This window comes from Pan paniscus, chromosome 9 (assembly GCF_029289425.2).
Source record: "Pan paniscus chromosome 9, NHGRI_mPanPan1-v2.0_pri, whole genome shotgun sequence".
Lineage (NCBI taxonomy): Eukaryota > Metazoa > Chordata > Mammalia > Primates > Hominidae > Pan > Pan paniscus.
The window spans coordinates 114,947,169-114,967,245 of NC_073258.2; the positions used below are offsets into that span (position 1 = coordinate 114,947,169).

The following is a 20,077-nucleotide window of genomic DNA, read 5'->3' on the forward strand; positions in this document are numbered from 1 at the left end:
TGACCCAGGCACCCCATTTTAAGAAAAATCATACCTGTAATACGGCTTCAGTGTGGGGAAATTAGAAAATACTTACAAACAAAAGAAATATGTTCTCTGTGTCCCATTATCTTTTTTTTTTTTTTTTTTTTCCGAGACAGTCTTGCTTTGTCTCCTAGGCTGGAGTGCCATGGCACGATCTCGGCTCACTGCCACCTCTACCTTCCGGGTTCAAGCGATTCTCCTGCCTCAGCCTTCACAGGCATGCACCACCACGCCCAGCTAATTTTTGTATTTTTTAGTAGAGATGGGGTTTCACCATGTTGGCCAGGCTGGCCTCAAACTCCTGACCTCAGGTGATCCACCCACCTCACCCTCTTAAAGTGCTGGGATTACAGGTGTGAGCCACCACACCCGGTCTCATTTTTCTTTTATTCACAAATGGGGCTATGATATTCAGTGCATGCTGTTTTGTAATCTGTGATTTGCCTACCAACAGACCTATGTCTTGATGATCATTTTAATGGTTTCCCAGTGTTCTCCCTATACCCATTCGTTTTTTTCTCCCCATGATCTCTGATGTTCCTTAGTTGTGCACCAGGGACCAGACCCTGTACCCAGAGGACCTTCCAGGGGCTCCAGGAAGGAGTGGCTGACAGAGATGCAGCTCTTTACCACCTCTCACCTATTGCTGCTTCTGTCAACAAGATAAACTGGGCCCACCAAGCAGTTTTGCAGTAGCTGTTTACTCGACCATCCCAGGCAAGCTTGAGATGCTGGGAACATATCCATTCCCCACATTCAGTCTTCTTGGAAACTGTTTCCCTTTTGGTTTTCTCTAGGCTTGCAAGTGGTCACTCGCCCTGAGTTGGATTTGGGCAGGTAATTTACTTCCGCTACTAATTTAACGAATGGCACTGCCCTGAGGTCGGGCAGACTAAGGAAAATATAGGCATCAATTCATTTGCCACGTTAAAAGCCAGAGTTAAGTAACAAGTTAAGCATCTCCATACATTAAGTATCCCAGGCCCAACTAGGGAAGATTTCCTGGAGCTGATGAGCCCCAGCCAGGCATTAGGAAAAAGGCATTTAAAAAAAAAATTTTGGCCGGGCACGGTGGCTCATGCCTGTAATCCCAGCACTTTGGGAGGCCGAGGTGGGCGGATCACGAGGTCAGGAGATCGAGACCATCCTGGCTAACATGGTGAAACCCCGTCTCTACTAAAAATACAAAAAAATTAGCTGGGCGTAGTGGTGGGCGCCTGTAGTCCCAGCTACTCAGGAGGCTGAGGCAGGAGAATGGCGTGAACCCGGGAGGTGGAGCTTGCAGTGAGCCAAGATCGCGCCACTGCACTCCAGCCTGGGTGACAGAGTGAGACACCATCTCAAAAAAAAAAAAAAAAAAAAAAAAAAAAATTCTTCTCTGAACCTTAGGAGAAGTTAGCTAACAGAGGGATTGTAGGTTTGGGTCAGACGCAGTGTTCCCTGCCCTCAGTAGGAGAAGATCCATTACAGATTGGAAATGACTTTGTCTCTTAAGTGTGCATTGTCAGATGGGACACACGTTCCCCTCAACCAAACAAATATAAAATGCTTCCAGCCTCTGCCTCGGATTTTCTATTACTGTTTCACAGGACTCCAGAGAGTTTTAAGATAGCAATTTGATTAAGCTTATGGGGAAGATCCCATCAGATAACATTCTTTTTCTGCAGGTAGAGATAATGTGTTCAAGTATTAAGTATGTTTTAAAGGTAATTATCTTTTCCATATTCATTTTAGTTACAGGAATTGACAAGGGGGAGACTCTGCATCTGAAAGCTGCCCCTTGGGCCCTAGAGTCACTCTGACTGCTCTCCTCTGGGGAACACACTTGAGGCTTTTGACAAGTGAATGAGCACCGAGGGTTTTTCTATTTTGAAATGGCTCGGGATCCCCTGTCTCCAGACAAGTGGTCTAGAGGGCAAGGTCTTGGCCACTGACCTCATCTGGCTCCCTAGCTTAGATTCCTTGTTCTGGGACACCCACTGGGCTCCAAATCCTAGGATCCTGGATGTCAAGAGGGAGGCTGGCTGCTACTCAGAAAGAGGACTTGTCTCATCTAGTACCGAGTCATGGTGCCATATCGCCAACCTTTCAAAAGTAGAGTCTGGAATTGCCATTTACATATACTGAGCCCAGTGTTGGGGTGTTTTCACATCGGGAGACACTAATTAGGGTCCTAGAATTCTAAAATCTGTAGACTCCTAGACTGCAGAACTGTTGCAAGGGGCCTTAGGGAGCATGATGCTGAGCTTCAGAGGGGTTCTGTGATTTGTCTGGGATCACACAGCAGGCTGGAGAGACACACTGTGGGCTAGAACCCAGGAATCCCTGGTCTTAGACCACTGCTTCTGTCCCTCTACCCACAACCCTGTGCCATCTCCAGAAAAGCTCCTCTTTCCCTTTCCTGGAAATCCCCAGAGTAGGAGATTCTGCCCCCAGGCAGCCCTCCTTGGCCATCTGTGAGTCAGGGTCTGCACCAGGGCTCTGTATGGGCCTGAGGAGCCCCCATAGCAAGCCTGATGCTGCTGGCCTGGAGTTCCTCAAACCTCACTTTGCCTGCTAGCTGTGCTGTTCTAAGCATTCTGTACATTTTTACAAAATAGAAAAATTAGGGCTCAGCCCGCTTTCAGAAAGCTAACTATTGCTAGGGAGGAAAACATACATATCTAAAAAGATAAGTAATAAAACAAGGCAATTGGATGTGATATACCTGCACTAAGAATTCAGGAGTGATGTTTTTAGGTTCCCCATCCCTTTGTCTGCCCAAAATCCAGTCTGCTGTGGCTAGACACCTATGGCTTCTGCATACAGCATTTCCCCCATGTTACTTCTCTGTCTGATCTCAGGTGCCCTTGGTTTGACAGCTGCAGCTTGTTGGTCTGAAGGCAAGTGACACTGGGAAAGGACCCTAGTGAGAGGTTTATCACATAAGACCCCAGGATGGCGGCATGCTCTGTTTTTGAACAACTGCCTCGTTCCTGTAAGACAAAGGTGGCAATGGAGGGTGGATGCAGAGTTGATGGCTGCAGCCCAAGTTTTGGTGCTTGGCCTCATGTGTTACATCCTAGGTAAGGATGTCTCTGCCATCTTAACACCCATACCTGCTCTTGCGTCTCTCTCTCTTGTCCTTCAAAGGATCCTCATTGTCTTACCCCAGCTATACAGTGAAATCATTTAGAGGAACTTTATGAAAAAAATGTATTAATAGCAAGCAAAGGCTCCCACCTCAACCCGGATGAATCAGAACCTCCTGCATGGGGCTCAGACATGGATGTATTTTCAGGCTCCCCAGGAGATTCCTATGTATAACCAGGGTTTAGAATTTCCAGATGGGATAAGATTAGACTCTACTGCATGGCCCAGAAGGTTCCTCACAATCAGAGTCACAGGCTTCATCTTTTGTCACCCCCTATGATGCATGTACACTGAGCCACTTAGAATTTCCCAGACTCTCCTGGCTGTTTTTCTTCTCCATGCATCTTCCACTAACCCCCACACTCTCATGTGTCTTGTCTGCCTGATACACACACACACACACACACACACACACACATATTGAGGCAGAGTTTCACTTTGTCACCCAGGCTGGAGTGCAGTGGCAAGATCTCAGCTCACTGCAACCTCCACCTCCTGGGTTCAAGCGATTCTCCTGCCTCAGCCTCCTAAGTAGCTGGGATTACAGGCATGTGACACCACACCCAGATAATTTTTGTATTTTTAGTAGAGACAGGGTTTCACTATGTTGACCAGGCTGGTCTCGAACTCCTGACCTCAAGTGATCCTCCTGCCTTGGCCTCCCAAAGTGCTGGGATTAGAAGTGTGAGCCACCACGCCTGGCCTTGCCTGCCTGGTATTAATAGAGTCTTCTCAGCTCATTTGTCTTCTCTATGACACCCTTTTCACAGTTGACCCTCCTTCTGGTCTCCAGCACCATAGATGTACACCACTTGCCCTTAGCTATCTTGCCACTCCATGAGTTAGGGTGAAGATTGAACCACCTTGGGGACTTGGGCCTTTCTACTGTGTTAGTTCAAATAATCATTCAATAAATGTTTATTGCATGATTAATCAAAAACAGAAAAGGGAGCTTCCTGATTAGAAGCAGGAATGAAGAATCTGTTCTTGTCTGGCTTCAGATTTTTGCTCTTCACTTGCCAGGTGAAGGACCTTGAAAGAGTCACTCAACCTTTGCAAGTCTCAGATTCCTTGTCTGAAAAATTAGGACACCATACCTGCCCTTTATACCTCAAAAAGGGATGTGAGGACCAAAATGGTCTTAGAACAGGGTAGGGTCTTTGCAAGCAGTAAAGCATGATTCAGATGTAAGGTGATGTCATTGTGATGTTTCCTCTTGCTGTGGGCTCTGGCTTCAGGGTGCCCTGCAATGCCAATGCACCCCAGTCTGTGCCCTCTGCACAGCCTCCCATCCCAGCTTTTCTGGGCCCTTTTCTTCCGTTGGCTTCTTTTATCTTGCACCTCCCTTGCTCTCTCCCTGCACGTACCGCCACCACAAATGCTGTGCAAGAGCAAGTTAACCACTATTGTTTTGAATGATAGAGAAAATAATGAGGGAAACAGACTGGTCCATTCAGTGATTAAGTATTCAGTGTTAGGTGGTGGGCAGAAGTTAGGAAGAGAGGTATCTTAAGGTTTTTGATTCGGCGTCATCCGAATGGGTCAATGAGACAGATTCCACAGGCAAACCATTCCAGTTCCATAACCTCTAGAGTAGAAAGTTTCAGAAGGAAGAGATTCCCCAAACTGTGTAATTCCCTTGTAAATCTCGTTCATCCAATGAGATTTGAGAACCAACCACTTGTGCAGGTGCCCGCATCCGAAGATAACTTGCCCCCAGGAGACAGCAGATAAGAAGAGGGCAGAGACAAAGGAGGTCTCTTTGTGGCTTGCATCATGGATGCAGAAAAGGTGGATAACCCAACTCTGGTGGGGTGAGTGGGCAGGGAAGGTTTGGAAGCAGGAGGGGGAGACACTCAAAGCTGCTTTGGGGTGCACTTATTTTGTGTGCTGGAGAAGGATTTGCTGGCCATTTCTTGTGAAATAAACTTTTTTGTGTATGCATGTGTATGTAGGCTGTTACTAATCCCATTCCTTTCTTGATCTACTGTTTTTCAGGTTAGTGGTGTCTGGGATTTGTGGAGGGAGGAAGGATATAAAAGGGCAAAAACAGGAGACCCCGGTGCCTGGATTCAGAGCCTTCACATTCCGGAGATCCCCAGAGGCCCCTCTCCCCAGACCCTTCAGCTCCAGAAAGCCATTGTGCTCCCTCCTGGCCTCTGACCCTGAGGCTCTGGGAAGCAGCAGGTTGTTGACACTTGGACAATCATTTCTTGCAAGGCAACTGCCTCCCTGGGGGGCTCTCCTCTGCCTTAGGGTGGTGACTATTCCCCCAACCAGGGTTAAGGAAGAGAAAAATTAACTGTTGGTCAGAGCAGGAGGCAAGGATAGAGAATCCTCAATTTCAGGCCCCCAGGCATGTTCACCCCTCTCTCACTTGCCACTTCAGGAGTACACCATAGCCCAGGGATAAGCTTCAGGAAAATGGGTTTGAGAGAGGCATTTCTGATCAGAGTTCCTTCTGGCATCCTGCTGTGGGTCTCATGTTTGTTGACGGGACCCCATATTTCTTCATGAAGGATATCTGTATGTCTGCTACAGTCTCAGGAATGCAGCCACAGGAACAAAGAAATTTCTAGCCCTGATGCTGCTACTTATTAGGAGCAAGACTTCAGACAAGTTGCTTGTCCTTTCAGAAGCTTGGTTTCCTCATTGGTAGAAGAGGGTCAAAAAGCCACTTGCCCGGGGAGCCTGCTGAGAAAAGCAGATGAAGGAGGCGTACTTTGCACTCTGTGAAACATTGCAAATGTGCGGGTTGATCATTAATGTTTTCTCTTACAGCCAAAGCTAGTGTGTGTGTGTGTGTGTGTGTGCGCGCGCGCGCGCGCACGCGCGCGCACAGTTTGTGAGTGTCGGGTTCCCAAGTATTTACTCTCTTCTCTCCTTTCTAGGACATTTCAGGAAGCATTATTCAAAAGCCGGTGGGGTGGGACAGAGGGACTATTAAAATTTTTAAGAATCACCTTGCATTTCTTTCACTTTGGTCTTAATAATAAATAACTCTAACCCTGCAGCCAGGAGCTGGGATGTTCTGTCCAAATTAGCACAAATCTCTGTCTGCAGCAGCCGAGCATCCCCGTTCAGTGGGCGGGATCAGTACCATTTCCCCAGCAATGAGAAAAAGCCCTCTTGCTAAGCTACAGAAAAATCTCCCTTGTGCTTTAATTTTGGAAGAAGCGGATTAGTGTGGCCATATTTAACCTTTGACCCTGAAACAAAAGCATTATCAAAATTATTTGCCAAGAGCGTCTGTCTTCTTCTCCTCACCCCCACTTCCCTGTTTGCCGGGGCTAGTTTAGAATCTTGGTAAACTTCTTCAGAGCAAGAGCAAAATTTTGGAAGGCCATCATTACCTTAGAGACATCCCAGGCCTGGTGTTCACTGCCAGGGCTCTTGGGATCTAAGGTGGGTTAAAGGACAGCGATGAGAATCTTATACCACAGTGGGGTTCAAAATTTGTGAGTTGGATGTAAAAACTCTTTCTCCTCTGAAACTAGCCTAGTTTCTGGCTGTCTTGGAGATTTAACTATTCAGATGATATGTTGATTTTTGTTTTGTTTTGTTTTAAAGATGGAGTCTCACTCTGTCGCCAGGCTGGAGTGCAGTGTCTTGATCTTGGCTCACTGCAACCTCCGCCTCCTGGGTTCAAGCGATTCTCCTGCCTCAGCCTCCCGAGTAGCTGGGATTATTACAGGTGTGCACCACCACACCTAGCTAATTTTTCTATTTTTAGTAGAGACAGTGGTTTCACCATTTTGGCCAGGCTGGTCTCAAACTCCTGACCTCAGTTCATCCACCCTCCTTGGCCTCCCAGAGTGCTGGGATTCCAGGCATGAGCCAAGTGAGTGACCTAAAAGTGCAGATTGATTTCTACCTTCTTCTCCTTCCAGGCAGACTTGGTGGTGTGGGGTGGAGGTATATCTAGACCTGAGCCATTTCTGTGGGTTTAAATCTCATCTTCCCTGTCATTAACTGTCACTGTGGCCTTGGACAAATTATTTGAACTCTGAGCCCCCCACCTACCTTCCTTATCTGTAAAATGGGCATAGCAATAATAGTGCCCGCCTCCTAGAGTTATTTTTGAGGATAGATAACAGGATACACATGAAGTGCTTACTGTGGGGTTTGGTGCTTACTAAGTGTTGAGCCAGTACTAACTACTGTTACCACAGTTGTTACCATTGTCATCAGTATCATCCTTATTGATTCTTCGTCACTTCCCCAGGTCCTGGTTGGCTCCCTTCCCCCTCCCCCGCATTGGGGTGTTATTGGCGACCTGCCCCATTTCCTGCTTGTCCTCTGCCCTCACCTTCTTTGCAGTGATTTTCAGAGTCCCCGTTTGCGTTCGCAGTGGGGAGTTTGACTTCATTTCATACCAGGAAGGCCAGCTTGCAGTGGGGGATTGGGAGGGCAAAGCGCTTTATAAGCTCGCGATGAAAGCTGTAAAACGAGATGGTCAAGGATCTGGCCAGGCCTGGTTCGGGATTATGGCCGGCCCCTGGAATGCTGAGGGGGGCCTCTTTTAAGAAGCCAGTGTCTATTTACAGTGTATCTCTCATAAACCCCAACGCTGGGGCGAGGGCAGGGGGACTCGCCCTCCTGGCATGTGATTGATTATCTGGTATTTATGCCATTGAGGACTTGTCAGCGGTCTGGGGTCAAAGGGTCATCTCATGTGTCTTGCCGCCAGCCCACCTCCTTTTGTACAGTGTGGACCGGGCGAGCTGTGCACAAAACAGCTTTTTCTTTTCCTTGGGAAAGGGGGGATGGGGAGGGGGGAGTGTCAATGAAATTTTTTTTTCAGCCTTTTCTGAATAGTGTTCTTTAAATTCTAAAGAACTTTTAATTAAAAGTAGCAGGAAAATTCATCTTGAGAAGGTTTAACTTACCTTAACAGATACTTTTGTGTCCCAAGAAGCTGGGAGTGACTTTGAAAGAAAGAAAGAAAGAAAGTAAGGGGCTTTGTTGTGCCTCTCCCCCTCCCCCAGGCATTTTCAAAGTTTCCTGGAGTTCTTGTCCACTCCTGTCTGGTGTGGACCCTGCTTGGGAAAGCAGGAAGGGAAGAGGTCATTCTTCTCCTTTAACATAGCCACACAAATTTAGAAAGGGACTTGGGGATTCTCTGCTCCAATTTTCTCCTGTTATAGATGAAGAAACTGAGCCTTGACAGGTGAAAAGACTTCACTATAGAGTCACACAGCTACACAGTTGCGGAGTCAGGCACTGGGCTCTGATTCTCTGTATTTCCTAGTGCTCCTTTGAGCATGCCAGGTTGCTTCCCGAAGCTGCTTTGGATGCCAAGTGAAGATAAATGTAATGATACCTTTGCGTTGTTCAGTCCTGGATGTTTGAGACTTGGGAACCACTCTTAAATTCCTTGGGCTGGAAGCATCCCTGAGGGACCACCTGGCTTATCCCCCCCATCCCCCATCGCCTGCCTCGGAGCAGGCAGTCCGTGCTCACGTGTGCCGGAGGAATTGCTATGGGTCCCTTTTCTAAAAATCTGCAGAGGAAGTCTCTATGTTTTCTGCTTGGTAGAAAATGCCAGCACCCCTCCCTCAACCTTCATCACTGGATGGTCTGGACATCCTTCTGAACAGCTGACTTTGTTTCTTCCTTCTGTGGCTCAGGAGTGGCCCACCCGTGGAAGCTTGTCTGTCTGTTCCCCCATCCCCCTGACCCCCTGTGTGCCCACAGGGGGCCATCCAGAGCTGTGACTGGCCAGGACACCTCAGTCTACTGTGCTGCTCCACCATGGCCTGGCTGCTGTAGGGAAACATTGTCCCTCTTAACTCTCACCCAGGCTTTTGGTGACGTGAGGCCTTGATGAAATGCTTTGCCCATCGCTTCCAACTCATTGAACCAAGGTGGACACTGGGCAGAGAAATCATTTGCCAAGAGATAGGTATTTGTAGGACTCGCATAAATTCACGTGTGCTGTATCCTGTTGTTTGTCTTCTCCATCCCACCACCTCCTCATTTAAAAAATGCAATACAAAGAATTGTCTTCTAAAGAATAGCTTTAGAAATCCTCATTCCTTTCCATTCCCTCCATTCCCATTCACATTAAATTAGCAAATGCTAATTTGGACTGATAGGGCACCACTGTGAAAAAGGTGTGAAGAAAGATCTGCTTCTTGCTCATGGGAGGAGACCCCAGCAGTAATTAGATTCTCACTGAAGTCACTGGGTGCCACAAACTGTGCCAGTGCTTACCTCAGACTGTGTTATTTGGTCCTCATATTAACTTTCCACGATGAACATTCCTGTGTCCAGATGAGGAACATCAGGGCTAGACATAGGTAGCCTTCTCTGGGGTATAATTTGCTTTAAGCTAAGTAGTATTAAACATGTTAAACAGGTCATCTCTTTGAATCCACATAAAATCCCTGTGAGACAGGGATTGTTGTTATCCTGGTTTTAGATGAAACAGGCACAGAGGAGTTAAGTAACTTACCTGAGGTCACACAGCAGTAGTAAGTGGTGAAGTGGGGTTTGATCCACCATGAATGACTGCAGAGTTCACACTTGAACTACTTGCTGCTCCACCTCTTTAAGTTGTAGACCTTCCTGATGCTGGCGCTCATGTTTTGTTTTGTCTTTTCCTACTATTCTGACATAAATCTGCTGGGGAGACACTATATATAGACATATATAAATCAGCCAGAGACCAGCAAAAGGTCACTGTGTAATCAGATGCCAGCCTGGGTGGTGCGTGGAGAGGAATTTAGAGAAGGAATATGTTAACGAGGACACAGTATTTAGTCTCATGTCTGGACCCCCATAGTAAGGGGACAGTGCCTTACTCATCTTTCCATCTCTGGGACCTAACTCAGGGCCTGGTACACATTAGATGTTCAATAAGTACTGATTAGATTACTGGGAAAGAGTTAGTAGGGGAGATGGGACTTGAAGTTTTTTGAAAATGATATTAATAACTGTGACAGTTATTTGTGAAGTTTTTTGAAAATGATATTAATAACTGTGATAGTTATTTGTGAAGTTTTTTGAAAATGATATTAATGGCATTACCTTTTATGGCATACTGGCCAGGTACTCAGCTAAGTTTATTATTTAGTTGTATTAACTCTCACAGCAGCCCTATGGCTATTACGATCCCTGGAGTAAACTTAGGCTGAAGAGAGATTCTGTATCTTGCTGGAGGATTTAAAGTCTCAGGGTGGTTGGTGTTATTTGGGGGCTTTTTTTTGGCTTTTTTTTTGTTGTTGTTTTGAGACAGGGTCTTGCTCTGTCGCCCATCCTGGAGTGCAGTGGCGCAATTTTGGCTCACTGCAATCTCCGCCTCCCGGGTTCAAGCGATTCTCATACTTTAGCCTCGTGAGTAGCTGGGACTACAGGCATGCGCCACCACATCCGGCTAATTTTTATATTTTTAGTAGAGACGGAGTTTCGCCATGTTGGCCAGCCTGTGGTGGTTTGTTTGTTTGTTTGTTTTTTCTTGATTTTGAAATTTTTTTTTTCCTAAAGCAGAGAAGAAGGCACAAGTGAAAGAGAAAAGGCAGACATGAGCGACGATGGCAGAAAGTCTGCTCAATTGGGGTGGAGGGATTTGGAAGCCAGAGAGAGGAGCTTATCTTTTTTTTTTTTTTCCTGCTTATAGGTGGAAGTTGCTTCTTTAATATAAAGATTTCTGGATCTATGAGGTTAACTGTGTCCAGTTAATTGAATTTATAATTCAGCACCAAAACGCTGAAAAGAATTGTCTTTTATGTCCCTTAATGAGTGCTATAAAAACAAGTGGTGAATCTAATTTTACGAATGTTCCTTTATGACTTACCTGATAACTAGTAGTTGTTCAACACAAAGGACACATAACTCAGTCTGGACCTACACTGGCTGCCTGCCGTAAAATAACTTGTTTTAGAAGTTGGCCTTCTTGCTTCTCTTGAGTGGCCCAGGGATTCACTTGTTCCCTTCTCTGCTCCCTCTTCTCATTGAGGATCAGGCTCGGGTTCTTCATTCTGGAGGATTGAGATGGGTTACCTTCCCTGCCAGTCCAGGATGACCAAGACCTCACATCTCATTGGCTCTTTCCAAAAAGGGGAAGGGAAAGATATGGCAGCTCATTCAGATGTCTCTCTGGTACAGCATATTGCTTCTACCTAGAAGTTGCCTGGTGTGCTAGGAAGAAAAGAGAAATTAAGAGAAAGACTCCTTTTGTCTTTACCCTACAACGAGAGGTAAAGAGCTTTACAGCCGCAGCAGCCGCATTAGGTTAGACATTGGTGAGAACTTCCTGAGTTGCAAAGATGTTCCTAAGAGAGACTGATAACTGTCCATCTCTAGAGCTGCTTCAGTTGTGAGTGGGCACATATATAGATGCCCTTAACTTTTTATAGCTTTTGTCTTTTTTTATGTTTTGAAAGTTTAATTTGAATTATTTTGTGATTACAGATCTTACAGGTAGATGTTGGGTACAAAATTCAGGCATTCTCTGATGGCTATTTGAGAAAGGTTGGCTGTTCCCATCTGCAATAGTCAGGGGCAGGAGCCTGGACTCACAGGCCAGTACAGCACTCAGGGAGACAGCCTAGAAATGGAAGGGCTTTTGGAGGAGGGAAGCTCTTGAACAGAGCAGACAGGGTAGGGGTGTGGGAGCGTTGATGAAGGAAGGCCAAGATAAGGCTGTGGTTTCCATTTGTTACCACCTCTCCCGCTTATCTTGAGTGAGAACAGGCCCTACAGCTCTGAGCGAACCTTTCCATGGGGCTGTTGAGCTGTGAAGAGGAAATATATGAGCTCTCCTATCCTCTCTTCCCAGTGCACCCTTTCCCTTGCACACACAGGCACCTGTAAAGGCTGCAGCTTTGGTCTATTGGATGGGTGGGGACAAATGCAGAAGCGTCCCTGTTCTGGGTGCTGATTACTTCCTAGCAGAGCTGGGGGGTGGACTGGCACATTTGTCGTTCATGAGCTGAGTCTTACCTCTGCTGGCCTTGTGCTCAGACTGGCTGGTGGGCCATCTTCTGCCTTGTCCCACCCTTACTAGGCTGATAAATTGCTGTTCTGGTCAACGGGGCTCTGACCCAGCCCTTATCTTTGGTCAGAAGGAGGCTGGGTGACAAGGACAGGGGGAGGGGCTGCTGCACAAGCCCAGCCTTTGGACACTGGTAACCTTTTGTGGGGGAATGCACACCCAGCTAGTTTGGGGCCCAGAGGAACATTCTGGCAAGACAGTGCTATCAGCCTAAACTCATCACACCGGAGGCAGCCTGCAGCACATACACATTTCTCTTGACTTACTGGAGACTGGAGATGGAGGGAAATAAGAAGTCACCTCCCCTTACCCCCTATTCTCACTGAGTTGGCATGACACTAAAAGATCCCCTATTCCCTATCATTTTCAGAAGAACCAAGACGGCTTGCCACTCATTCATTCAACATTTATTGCATATCTACTATGTGCTTAAATGCTGGGAATAGAAAGATGACTAGACCCAGTCTCTTGATTCAAGGAATTCAGAGTTGAGAGAAAGACAGACACATAAACAGGCAATTATAATGCAGAATGCTGAGTGCAGCGATAGAGATATTTATACACAGGATACTGTGGTAGCCCAGAGGAAGGGTGCTCAGCAGATACCCAGGGGACAGATAAGGCTTCTAGAAAGGAAGACACCACAAGGTTTTCAAGAAGTAGAAAGTAGCCAGGATGAAGGGAGAGAAGGACAGAAGAAATGGAACTGTATGTGTTTAGAAACAGTGACGCTGTGGCCTGAGTAGCTCAGCTGAGATAGAGCGTGGCGGATACAGTTGGAGGCATAGGCAAGCCCAGGCCACAGAAACTTGTTAGGCTGTGTTTAGGAGCCTAGATTTTATCCACAGATGACAAGGAGTTCTTGGAAGCCTTTAAAAAGGAAGTTATGAGATCAGATACATTTTGGATAGGTCGCACTGGTGGTGCTGTGCAGGTGAGATCAGAGGGAGGTAAGCTGTGTTTAGGAGACTTTTGTGGCTATCCTGATGAGGGATGCTTACATGATAGAAAATGAGCTGGACCGGGGTATCTCAATCCCAATGTCAGGCAAGAGGACCTAGAGGCCTTCGGGGTGACGTCCAGGCATCTAGCTCGAGTGACCAAGAGGATGTTAGTGCTGACAGCTGAGATGGAGATCCAGGCCAAGCAAGTTTGAGAGGCGAAGATGTGGGTTTCAGGTTTGGATATTCAGGTTGAATATAAGATGTCTGCGGAACATCTAGGGAGCAGCTAGGTGTATGGATTTTGTGCCCAGAAGAGAAGTCCAGGCTGGAGGCCTCCTGGCTTCCTGGTGGTCACTGAGACCGTGAGAGTAGAGTTCACCTGGACAGATGGCGGGGCATGAAGCGTCATGAGTTAAGGGCAGAACACCATGGTGGGGATGAGAGTTGGGGCAAAGGGCACTGTTCAGCAGAGAAGGGCCTCCTGCAGCCAGCTCCTTAGGCTCCCTGGAAGGTGAGGAAGGCAGGAAGCATGGGACCTCAGGTGCAGAGGGCTTCTCAGGGGCGGATTCTCAAGGTATGGCCTGGTGTGGGGATCCCTGCAGATAGATGGGTCTCTCCAGGGTGAGGAGCGCTCTCCTGGCCCAGCTCCTGGCATTCTCAAATCCCAGGGATCTCTTGTGAACAGGGCCCTGGCCCTGGGGTAGGAGAGAAGAGGCTGACAGGCTGAAGAATAATCTCAGAACTGGTGGGGACTTAGGGGATTGCAGATCCACCCTCTTGCTTCCAGGGGGATTGGATGGGCAGTCCTCCAGGCTGCTGTTGGAAATTTCTCAGAGAAGGACCTGCTCTGCTGCACGGACCTTCCTGGAAGTCCAACCCAGGTGAACCCTTCTTGCTGGTTCCATTGCTGCACATACCATCCCTTTGCACATGTGTCTCTTTTCTGAGGTTCATCATGCTTGGTTCTGTCGCATTGTCTGGAGGGAATACAAGCACCCTGATTCCTTCCAAAGAAGGGGAGCTCAGGGCCCTGGGTCCTGCCCCATTGGGGCTTTACATTTTCTGAAACCCCTCTTCCACTTTCCCTGTCCCACACTGATCCTGGAATGAGCACTCCATTTGGGATGGGTGGCCGCTCTCCCTCTACACCCTCCTCCAGTGGCTTGGCACTTCGGGACCAGCTGCTGGAGTGATTGACATAAAGCCAATCTATAAATAAAGTCTTTTTCTTTTCTCATAAAGACTTTGTGGTTGAGTTTGCCTTCAAGGTCAAGATCAGACCTTTCTAAATAAACACATATCAAAGGATCATTAGCAAAGCAGCACTGTTAAATTGAGATATTAACTTCTGTCAACTGCTTGTTTCTTTTTTGTTCTGTAACTCATGACTGCAGTAGGTTTTTATTATTTTGTCCTCAGGCAGTAGCATCTGGCTTCTGTAGAGACTGTAAAAATTAAAAAGCAACACAAATCATTGCGAGAGAAAAGCAGTAAATTCAATGATAAGAATTTAAAATTAAAATGTTTCGGTGCTTTTATATTCTGCAAAACATGAAATGAGTGAGTTTGTTGCCTGTTGCCATAAACCTCACCCAGCTAATCGTCCGCTTGAGTTTTTTCCTGTCTCTTTTGCTCATCACCATCAATTCTGTCTTGGCACAAGGCGTAAAGTGAGAGCCGTGTGTGTGTGTGTGCATGTGCGTGTGCACGCCCATGTGCTGGCATGTGTATGCATGTACGTGCGTGTGTATATGTATAGTGGGGCTGGGGCAGAGTGACGGATGCACTCACTGACTTCCACCTCATTAGAATGGAGGAGACAACAGTAGGGAGGCATCATGTGGGAACCAGGGTAGGGAAGGAAGAGTTGAAGATTATTACATCCCCATGGGTCAGAGTTCCCTTTTTTCATCACCCTTTCTAGTTACATACAAAAACAAAACAAAAAGCCCCAACCAACCAACCAACAAACAGAACACTCCAGGTCACAGACATGAGCATAAACAGCAACCTGTAGCATCCAAGTTAAAATGTAAAAAAGAATTCCCTGAGCAAGTGTGTGATGCTGGATTAGGGGTCTGAGTGGGTGGCTGGGTCTTTCCCATTCCAGAGATGCCCAGCCTTTGGATGGGGTGCTGGGGAGTGGGATGGGAAGCATCTTAGGCTCCTTATTCCAATCAGAAGATTTAGGGTTTCTGTGTTGAGGTCACTCATTCTTACTGCAAAATTTAGTTGTGTCTCTGGGCCTAGCTATGTCCTGGGCTGTGAGGGAGATAAAAGTTGATTGTTTTTTTTTCTTGCTCTGGAGGAACTTTAAAAAAAGCTTTAAAAAAAAAAAGTCTTTTAAACAGTCAGAGGACAATTTAAGACAAATGTGAGTAAGGATGTGATGGCATTGTATAAGCTGTTTGCAGACATTCTGGGAAGCGTGCAGAGTGGTGTGGTGTGAGTTCAAGGGGAGCTATTAGGCCTGAGTTGCCTTGAACTAATTCTCCAGTCTGTTGGGCTTGGGGTCTGGAAGCCTTGGAAAGCCTGGGGTGAACACTGTCAGGGTGAGCTCACCCCCGTGTCTAAACCAGGCCACGGGACTGGGAGAGTGAGGGGGAATGCTGCGGGTCCCTTTTCACATAGCCTGTCCCAGTTTGACTGCTGGACCCACAGGCATGAGGCCAGAGCTCTTTGTCCCAGACGGACTTCTCCAGCCTAGAGAGAGGTGAGAAAAGAGAGCCAGTCCTTGGCCTCCGTCAAAGGGAATGAAGGAAAGTGTGAAGATTAGTGGACGGAGGGGTCGAGTTAAGAGGGTATGACTAATAGGCTGGTCATTCAGATAGGAGAGCACATTGTTCTCTGGGCCCAGATGGTCCTTGGAATAAATCAGCTCAGGCAGAAGCAGACTTCCAGTACAAGGAAGTAGGAGCAACTGCTTGCCTGCTATTCTCTAATGACATAGCCCAGGCCCCTGGCCCTGAATAGCAGCCATTCAGGCCTCCACTGTGGTGTTGGAGTGGGGGATGTGTGTGTGCAATGCATGCATGTGAGTGTGTGAGCAATGCATGCATGTGAGTGTGTGTAAATATGTCATGTTCTAGCCTCCGATGCTTACAGAAGAGTGGATGAGTGTTTGTGTTGTAAGGAGCTGGTACAGGGAGATTTTTACCTTGGAGCCCTTCTCAACTTTAAATTCCAACCCTGAAAGCCGCATAAGTACTGGAGTCATTTGATTAATGTCTCCTTCAGTAGATGGGAAGCTCTACCAGGGCAGGGACTGTGTCAGTCTGATTCAACAGTGTCTCCCCAGACCAGGTGCTGGTGGATGCTTGATAGACATAGATGGAGGAAAGTTGTAGCAACATTCTTATTTTTCTCCATTGCCTTGCAGTCACAGCCCCCGTTAATTAAGTAGTATATAAGTAAATGAATGTATCAGCTACTCCTCCCATGACTTCCCTCTAGGGACGGTCATGAGGACAGAGTGAGCTGGGGTGGGGATGCACACCACAGCAGTTACATAGAGTTTTGGGTGGTGCAGGTCCTTTATTTCTGTACTTGGGACACTCCACAGATAATGTGGCTTTGAAGCAGGACTTTCTGTCATAAAAGTTTTCCAGGTAGACAGCTTCCCTAGTTTCCCTGGTTGAAGACATGCAGGCATGTGCAGGTCGTAGAATACGTGTGAGCATCACAGTGATCTGTGGTGGTTTTTCTGGCATGGTGGCCAACATTTCAGTGGAAGAGCCTACCCACTCCCCCCTCATGCCCTACAGTCTCCATTCAAAGGCTGTGCTAGTTCCTTTTCCCTTCAGAACCCATTCAGCTTCTTAGGAAGGAGGGTAGGGAAGAGCCAAGCAGCAATATCACTGAGTAAATAGGAATAATCAAACAGATACTCCCTGGAGAGAGTTTTCTTTCTATGAAGATCTTAATTAATATGAACGCTTTGTCCTGGTGTTCTGAGGCAGACTTTCTGTACCAACCGTGTGTGACTGCTGATCCAGCTCTGCCTAAATCAGATCACTGGGGTCTTTCATCCTTTGGGGAATAAGCTCCTTTGGAGAATCAAGCCAGATCTTGCCTGTTGGGAGATTAAATAAGTTGCCATGTCTTAAAGTTTAAAATTAAGTGCATATTAAGCAAATGACAGTGGAGGCCACTGAAGACACCTTAGGCCTGGAAGCATTTCAGTTAGAGAATGTTTCAGGGACTCCACACACATTCATTCCCCTTCTCCACTCCACCCCACTGTCATGCCATCCTGACTTTCCACTCACTGTAAGGTGCTTCAGAAGACCCAAGACTCAGGCTGCCAGAGTGGCTGAGTTGGGTGACTTGGGGGTTGTTTCTCTCCCATTCATGTCTGAGATCATGAATGGTCCTCTGGGCCATTTCTTGAGTGTTTCATTTCCCAGGCCTGTCAGAGGGAGGCAGTCTTTAGCATTCTCTGACTGTGCTGGTATTACTAGGAAACAACAGTCTTCTCTTAAAAGGCAATTTCAGAAAACAACTGCAACTGAATGACTCAGGAAGAGGAAGGAAAGGGGAATAGGATGAGTGAAATGTATGGCCCAGGAGCTTTTGGAGTCTGGAAGAACAAAGGAGGAATAAAGGATGGGTACGTGGCAAGAGGACACCCATGTTACAGAGTGTCCATGATCATGCAGTGACCATCCAGCTTGGCTCTGCTGTCGCCTGCAGAGAATACACTAATGAAACAAGTGAGTCTTGGGTGAGGGGTGGTGTGGAATCGTGCTTGGTGGAAGCATCTTTTGAATCACAGGGTCTTTCATGCTGATCCTTGAGGCGCTGAAAACTTCACAGAACTTCCATCTGGGTTCAAATGGGGACATTTAGAAAGTTCTTCAAATTCACTGCTCTCAATGACTTTTGCCCAAAGACTCCAAGCTCACAATTACTTTAACCTGAATGAACAGAAAGTATCATCCATGCTGTTTAATTCTCAGTGGTCTCTTGGACTAGCCTGAAAGTCACAGCTCCCCCAACCCCCAAAATATAAGTTAAGAAAGAAGCCTGAAGGTGATGGAATAAACACTACGGCTTGTCTTTCTTATTTTTAGGGGCTCTTTGAGAGAGGGGGAATCAGGAAGTGTAGGAGTGAGCAAAGTGATTCTGGGCAGAAACCTGAATGGATATGACAAGGACGAGGGATCCTTTGTCCGGGAGCTGGTAAATCCCTGGGGGGCTGCCTGTATTGTCACATTTGCTTGCGAGGACACCTGGCATTGTATCCACCACCGCCAGATCATCTCTAGATCCACAAGAACCAGGATCTTTGGCCAGGACTGAGAGCAACTCACATCTGACAAAAGCCTGTTCACCTCTTAAAAGAAGCCCCTTTTTATTTTCCTAGCAGGAGGGTGTTGGAGGTCATGATTTCTGAGCATGCTAGTGACATGGCTTTTGGCATTTCCATTAGCATCCCTGTTCTAGAGAATCCCCATATGCTGTGAAAATTGATCTCAAAACAGTATATCATATATATCACCATCTGAGGAGAGACGAAAACCCACCAAGAGTGTGATTTGTGGGGGCCCATTGCTTGAGTGTAGAGGGCTCAGACTCTGAGGTCAGCTTATGTGCCTGAGGGCAGCTCACAGCAGGCCCTGCAGGGATAGCTGAGAGCCTGCCCTGGTCTTGGAGGAGAAAGAGATAGGAAGTATGCACCAGGAGACATCTACATGTTCCATCAGTGCCCAGAAGTTGTTGTCAGGTTTGACTTCAGATCCCAAACTGTAGGTGCTCGTTGGCTGCAATCTCACAGCTTTGGCCACAGAGTGATAGCCGTTCTGCAGGCCTCTCTAGAGATCTGTGTCTTCAATTGTGAATGACTCCTCATCAGGAAGGGACATCTGGGTAGCACTGCACTGAGTACCACATGAATGAATACTTCCAGGTTGAGAGGAGAAACCAAACCCACAAAAGCCTATGCCCTGCTCCTAACACATGTGGATATGAGTGTACACCTAACAATCGCACGTATTAAAAGATATGGGAATATACGGACTCAGAAGCCTGCAACTCATAGGGAATTGGGGATGGTGAGTGGGTGGGTGGCTTGAGAGAGGAGAGTAAGCCAGCATGTTTACTTGAGTTGAAGTTGGTCAGAGTCAGATATTAATGGTGTAGGCTCTGAAAATTATGACTTGCCTGGAGCTCTGGCTCAAGCCCACAGAAGTATTAATAGATTATTTTTAATGTATTTATTTGTTTATTAATTCATTCGGTAAATATTTATTGAACACCCATTCTTACTTAGTAGTATATTAGGCTCTGGGAATTCAGTGGTGAGCAAATCAGAACCCATGTCTTCATGAGTTTCATGCCTTCTAGGGAGACACATAAGAAAATAAGCAAGTCATATACAGGATAAATATTGTTATATTGGAGGTATAAGGATGTTATTAGAGCACACGTGAGCAACCTCCAACTTGGATGGAGGCTTCCTGGAGGTGGTGTCATCTAAGCTGTCATCTGAAGGATGAGAAGAAGTTAAGACAATGAAGGAATGGGGGAGAAAGGGAAGAATGCCAGGCTGAGAGTCAAGGTAGGTAAATGTCCAGAGTAGGGAGAGAGTAAGGCAAGTTCATGGAACTGAAAATGGGAGTGGGGAGGAGGGCTAAGATCTGAACTTGGAGAAGTAAATGGGCATTAAATGGTGAAAGGCCCTTGAAAACCATTTTAAGTAGTTTTTGCCTTTTTCTGGGGACAATAGGGAAGTAATGAAAGGATCTTAATCAGGGGAGGGACATCAGGTGATGTCATGGAAAAGTTACTTTGACTACTTGGTTTTGACTCAACTGGTGGGTTTAAGCTGAAGGCAGGGAGATTGGGATAATATTGCCATCATTTAGGCAAAGAATACGGTAGTCTGAACCAGCGTCGCTGTATGAGGGGGTGGATAAATAAATGCACAAAAAGATACTAGAAATCCGAAAACATTTGGTAATTGATCTCTTTCGAGAGG

At 46.7% G+C, this 20,077-nt stretch overlaps 1 protein-coding gene across 4 annotated transcripts in view; it reads left to right on the forward strand.

The window, feature by feature from the left end:
• The window catches only part of ZBTB16 (zinc finger and BTB domain containing 16), a 195,428-nt gene that overhangs the window by 144,071 nt on the left and 31,280 nt on the right, over window positions 1-20,077 (forward strand). The window lies entirely within an intron of this gene.